Below are 7,090 nucleotides of genomic sequence, written 5' to 3'. Positions count from 1 at the left end.
ATGGAACCACTCGCAACTTTTAAGAAGACGTTTGCTGACATATTCGCTTTTAAAATACATAAAATATGTTCTATTTTCATACAAAAAAATGTATCTCAGGGCATTTCTTTTTACTATAGTTATATTATGAGCCTTGTGTGTCCCAGAGTGTAAGCTCTCGCCCTACGACCTAAAGGTTGCAAGTTCAATCCCCATATGATTCAGGTAGCTGACTCAAGGTTGACTCAGCCTTCCATCCTTCCGAGGTCGGTAAAATGAGAACCCAGCTTGGTGGGGAGTAATGAATAATAATTACCTGAAAGCACTGCGGAATAAGTTGGTGCTATAAAAATACCATGATTTTTTTTAAATTATTTTTCAGTAGCTGGGTATGAACCTTGCCTGACTGTATACAGTACACTAAAGTGTTAGCTTTTACTTTTTTTGTATCCAAGTCCAAAATTCTGCACTGGGTTATTTTTTAATATATATATTAATCTGGGTGTGTTTTCTGTTTATTATACAAATCTTCTGCTGCCCCTAATCTATTTGTAAAGTTCAACTGGAACATTTTGGCTACTGTCAGCTACCCCTAGAGGGGTAATGATGACAGGGTAATCACTGAGTAGAGTGAGAGCTGTATAACGCAACTTCAGTAGCGCCCCCCCCCGGTCCATTTGTGACACACAGATTTTTCTCACTTATACAGGACCTGTCAGCTCTCCTGATACTTCTGTCTTAGTAAATACTTGTATTTCACATAAAATGATAATTCTGAAGCATCTTTTTGAAAATGAAGAATAAAGAAATCTAAGACTGCCCTGCAATGTTTCATTGCTAATTGCTAGGGCATTGATCATTGATATGCAAGCCAGCATGCTCTTAAAGCCTGACCAGTCTGCTGCTGTGCCCTGTGTATCATTACCAACATCATAACGATTATCCTATACAGGTAGTTCATGTTGTTATAGTGGTCTGATCTGGAGGTCTGGTGTGTTTGTGTATGTAATATATACATATATAATCAGTATGTACAAGGGCGACTTTTTTGAGGTCTGTGGTTTTTAGGGGTTCTATATATATTTGTGCCCAAAATTTTTGAGACTGACACAAAGTTTGATCTTTCACAAAGTTTGTTGCTTCAGTGTTTTTAGATCTTTTAGTCAGATATTTTTATAGTATACTGAAGTTCAAGCATTTCATACGGTTTTTTTAGATTATTATTGACAAATACATCAAATTTAGGCAAGGACATAATATTTACAGTGTTAACCCTCTGCAAATTGCCCTGGCATGCTGGGCCAAATCCTGATCGATGGCAATCCATTCTTGCCTAATCAGTGTTTTTAGTCTATCACAATTTCTGTGTTTTTGTTTGTCCAGCAGCTTTTTCAGGATTCACCACCGATTCCCGATGGGATTAAGATCTGGGGAGTTTCCTAGCCATGGACCAAGAATTTCAGTGGTACACAAAGCAACTTAGTTATCACTTTTGCCTTGTGACATGGTGCTCGACCAGGCTGGAAAAAGCATTGTTCATCAGCAAAGCTGCTCCTGCATGGTTGGGAGAAGTTGCTGTTGGAAGATATTTACTCGTAGATATCATTCTTTATTCATGGCAGAGTTCTTTGGCAAAATTGTGAGTGAGCACACTCGCTTGTATGAAGAGCAACCCCACACCTAATTGTCTCAGGATGCTTCATGCTGGCATGATACAGGACTCATGGTAGCGCTTTACCTTTTTTGCTCTGGACAATCATTCTTTCAGATGTCCCAAACACTCTAAAGGAGGCTTCATTTACCCCAGTCTTTTGCAGTCCAATCCCCATACTTCCTGCACAATATCAGTCTATTCTTGCTGTTTTTCTTGGAGAGAAGTGGCTTCTTTGCTGTCCTTCTTGACACCAGGCTGGCCTCCAAAAGCCTTCACCTCACTGTGCATGCAGATGCATTGACACCTGCCTGCTGCCATTCCTGAGGAAGAAGAAAAGGTGAGCACTACCATAAGTCCTGTGTCATGCCAACAGGGTCATTCCATGTCAAGTGGCCTAATGGTCCGTGCTCGGCCATATTCCGTTTTGCTTACATTTTTACAGAATGTTCATACATCACCTGTATTAAGTTCTGCAAAGTTGCAGCTTTGTCTGTAGCTTGATTGAGGCTCTGGAGCCATTTGCATAAAAGTCACTTTTTCCTCGCAGAAGTCATTTGAAAAAAATATATCTAAGTTTGCCACTGTTCTTGGTCTAAGCAAGTTAACTCACTGAAACTTGGTGCACTCGGTCAACTTTTTGTGTAGAATTCAAAATTTTACAGGCAGGGCTCCCTAAGCATTGGTTTGGTGGCTAATACGGCCCAAAGTGGCTGGTAAGTGTTGTCGCAACAAAATTGTCTACAAATTTAGCAACCTATAACTTATTAGCAAATACCTTAAATAAGCTGGGATATAGCCAGTGAGTAGTGCAAGTACTTACCAAAGCACTGTTAAACTGGCTTCTTTCATACTTACTGTTTCATCCCCCACTGAATTTGGTAATAAAATTCATTTTTGCAAATGTTACCATTTTTTAAACACATGTAACTCAAAAAAGACATTTTCAATTTTATTTTGCTTTGTGTCATTGGAAAGAGCAGGTTTTAATCTATCTGCTCCTGTAGTTTCATGTTGGTGTCTTTCCACTTTAGGGGGAAAATATTCAGTTAAAATAATGTGATGAATAGTGATGAGCGAGCATTGCCCTTAGTGAGTACCTGCCCGCTCGAGAGAAAAGGTTCGGGTGCCGGTGGCGGGCAGGGAGCTGCGGGGGAGAGCGTGGAGGAACGGAGGGGAGATCTCTCTCCCCTCTGCTCCCCCCTGCTGACTGCCGCAACTCATCGCTCCCCCGCGCCGGCACCCGAACCTTTTTTCTCGAGCAGGCAGGTACTCGCTAAGGGCAATGCTCGCTCGAGCAATTGCCCTTAGCAAGTATGCTCGCTCATCTCTAGTGATGAAGTTCACAGAAGATGTATTAAGTCTTATTCTATGCATATATTACATACTTATGAGCTAGAAATTTATGTGAATGTTAGCTAGTAACTGTTTAAGAATTATTTATGTGGCTTTGTAATTTTGTAAATTAGTGAGATATATAAAAACAGTACACACCTTTTTTTTATAGGAATTTATCGGCTAAACATTACAGTGAGATTTAGTTTTTTTGCAAAGAATAAGCACTTAGCATGGATGGTAAGGAAGACAACCCAGCTCAAAGCAGCATTGGCAGTTTGGGGAATTCGACTTGCCACTTAACAACATAACCTTTAGAAAGGCCTAAAACCAATTGGTGAATTTTCACTGGAGCAGCAGGATTTGATTAGTCGACATAGTGGACTACAGATTAATGAAAATGTCCATATATGCCTTCATCATGAAGCTCTGCTTTTACAAAAAGTCGAATCAGCTGAGATCAGATCAAATAAGCGCAAATTTTTTTTTGCCAGTGGGGTGCTTTTTACTGAAAGTATTGCAGCATGATTTTTGTAAAAATTCAAATTTTCGTGGATTGTTAATCCATGTGACCGTTACACCCAATTGGAGACCAGACAAGGACGTCATTGGTGACATTTTGTACCATGTCACCTGTCAGATGTAATATAGAACCAATCGCATCTTTTGGGAGTAGTTGGATGGAACTTCTTGTTGCTAGGGGGGTACTTGGCTTGAAGAAGTTGAGAAATCCGATTCCATTAATACATTCACATTCCATGGTGACATATCTGTATTTCAATCATTTCAGTGTTCAGGACATACAATATACACTCATCATCTGGAAACATGCTCTTGCGACAGGTTTTTTCTTTTCTCTCTCTCTCTCTCAGGGCTCTTTCCCACGAGCGTATATGGCCGGCCGATATATGCTGTCATCTGGGACGTAGAAGCTCGTGAATAGGCGCACAAATCTAACGTATGTGCACCCGTTCACACAGCATGGGCCCCGGCGCATATGTGCCGAGGTCACCATGCCGTTGCCCCTTTCCCCTCCCTCCCCCTCGCACCTCTGCTCTCCTCCCCGCTCGTTCTTTGCAATGAGAGGGGGCGGTAATGGAGCTAAGCGCTGTCTCGTCCTGCGTCCTCCCATTGATGGCTATGGACAAGGGGCTCGGAGAGGTGATGAGCTTAGCTCTGCCCCCTCCCATTGAAAAGAACGAGTGGGGAGGAGAGCATAGGGAGAGAGTTTAGCAGCCATGCTGCTAAACTCCCTCTCACCTCCGGCCGCTGCCACGGGCTTCCATAGGAGCCCATGCAGCAGCCGACATATTCCGGCCCAACATAATTCCAGGACTATCTTTTGGGCCTGACGCAAAAACGCCCAGCCCTATATAGGCTGGCTGGGCACTTTTACGTCTTAGAAATGTGGCCATGTGATCTGATGCATCAGATTACAGTGTATATCAGCTGTCCGTGAAAACGGACGGCCGATATACACTCGTGGGAAAGAGCCCTCACAGTTAAGAGGTCATGTGAGTAGCATATCTGGCAGTGCATGCAATGTTATGCCTTGAGCTGATTAGTAAAGCCACTGATGGTGGTCATTTGATCTCAATTCTTAGCAGCTCAGATTTACTTGGCGGTTATGGATTCATTTTCTACTTAAAGAGGTTTTCAAGGCAGTAGCCGCCGGGATACATCGCGGTCAAAGTGGAAGCGCTGCTCCGACCCCTGTGTAGCGTCCGGCATTTCTAATTGTAAGCGCAGCTTTCATTGAAATCAATGGGAGCTACAATTGTAATAGCAGGCTGGGGTCCCATTGAATCAAATGAAAGCTGCCATTGCAATTAAGAGCGCCGGCCACTACATGGGTCGGAGAAGCACTTCCACTTCGCTCCGGTGTATGCCGCCAGCCACTGCCTGGATGACCCCTTTAATTTCTCAGTCTGTGTGATGCTGTTACATGGATCTACCATTGAAACTAGAGGGGGACACAGATACTCCTGTCACAGTTATTGATGATGATCACACAGCTACTGTTACACAGTTATAATAGAGGAGATTACAGTCCATTCTTCTGACTGAATACTTATGGTCTGCAGCTTATAAAAGGTGAATACAGGAGGTAATGATAATTAAACTGTTCCCCCAGCAGACAGAATGGTACAACACCAGCTAATTCTGTTCTGATGTATTATGGGATTGATTTGAAACAAAGTAAAAAAATCTCAACCTCAATATGGTGCTTGACAAGCATCAGACAGGGGGTAACACTGCATGGACATGGCTACACTATACAGAGGTGACCTCTAGAGTGTGATAGGTAATAAGGTGAGGAGGGCAGAGATGGGAATATGTGTTTTTGCCGGAGCAGCCCATTAATGCTACAGGACGTATAGTTGCACCCTCTAGGTTCAGGGTATGTATGGAGGGGGACTGCGGGTCGAACCTGTTCCATACAATGCAGGCACTGGTGATATGCAGGTAAAATGCCCCAGTTTCATGTGGCGTTTTCTGAACACGCATGAGAGCAGCCTTAGATTGCTCTCACACATGCATTCACAAAACGCTGTGTTCAAAATCAGCATTTTACCGCAATTTTGAGCGTCATTTTTGAGCACATTGTACAGCGTTTGACAGAATTTTTTCACTGCACCTCATTACTGTGATGGGTAATGAGATGCGTTAAAAAATAGCTGAAACATGTAATAGAGCAGACAGTGCCCGAAAATCCCGGTGTTAGAAACGCGTTCAAGCACAGGTCTGTGAAGCCCCATTGAAATCAATGGAGGCGATGTACCTCTATCAGGGCTTATTCAGATGACCAAATATCTGCTGGGTTTTCACGCCCGGCTGATATACCGTGTCCTTGTCTGCAGGGGGAGGAGGATGGAAGAGCCAGGAGCAGGAACTGAGCACCAGCGCTTAGCTCCGCACCATCCTGCCCATCCCATTGAAAATAGTGGCAAGGGGAGGGAGCTCAGTTCCTGCTCCTGGCTCTTCCATCCCCCCCCCCCCCCTGCAGAAAAGGACACCGTATAGCGGCGTGAAAATGCAGCCGATATACGGTCGTCTAAATAAGCCCTGAGTGCGGCATTTCAAACGCCACAGTAATCGCGGTAAAAAGCGGGGTGTGTGAGAGCGACCTTACGCTACTTTCCTAAAGAGATTACTGTTACATTAGCTGCAGTGCTAAATTGGCTAAGGGTTAAATTTTCAGACTTGTATAGCTGCAATTAACTCAAGCAAGGAGTGTGTTTCAGCATGATTGAGGACTGAGGGTTGCAGGTCATTGGTCTTTCCTTGTATTGTCTGGTTATGTATCTGTTTGGGAACAATCACCTCATACAGGCAGAAAGTAGCAGGATTATACCCAGTCTGCAAGGATAGGTACTGAAGATAGGCAGAAGAAAGGAATATGTTTGGAACTAAGTTTTAAAACCCTAGCTTCTATAACACAAGTTGCTATTATCAGGATTTTTTTTGCATTTCTCTTTATACGCAATTCATTTCTTTATACCTTATTAGGGGCGTAACTAATGGCTCATGGGCCCAGCTGCAAAAGTTTATCTTGGGGCCCCCCAACTTCTAATAATCCCTTAATGCAGAGGCGTAACTTGAAGCTCCTGGGCCCCAATGTAAAACCTGTAACAGGGCCCTGAACTATAGTGCTTTATTCATAGTACTGGGCTACCTATATGGAGAAGAGAGGCCCCCTAAAATATGCTGTCCAACCACAGGGATTAGAAGAAAGTTTGTTTGCAAAACAAACTTTTCCTGTGAGCTCTGATGTCTAAAGCACCTTTTACTTCAGTGCCCTACAGCCGTCCCAGCAATAATCGATCTTGTGCTTCTGCAGAGAAGTGATCATCGCTCAGTGACTGGAGGCGGAGCAGGCTGAAGATCGTTCCGGCCTGTACGCCTCTATTCACAGTAAACAGAATAATGCAGCAGCAAACCAATGATGATTTTTACGTCTGCATAAAAGATGCGATCAACGATTTATCTCTCACTGCATGCATTCACATAGCACAATTATTGAGCAAACAGTCGATCTAACGAGTGATTTACACAATAAACGTGCCATTTAAAAAGGGCATAGGCCTCCTTCACTCCCAGTGTGAATGCTGATCTGAATTGTCA

This window comes from Eleutherodactylus coqui, chromosome 1 (assembly GCF_035609145.1).
Source record: "Eleutherodactylus coqui strain aEleCoq1 chromosome 1, aEleCoq1.hap1, whole genome shotgun sequence".
Lineage (NCBI taxonomy): Eukaryota > Metazoa > Chordata > Amphibia > Anura > Eleutherodactylidae > Eleutherodactylus > Eleutherodactylus coqui.
The sequence above is the reverse complement of the archived record's forward strand: the minus strand, read 5'-3'. Positions refer to the sequence as shown.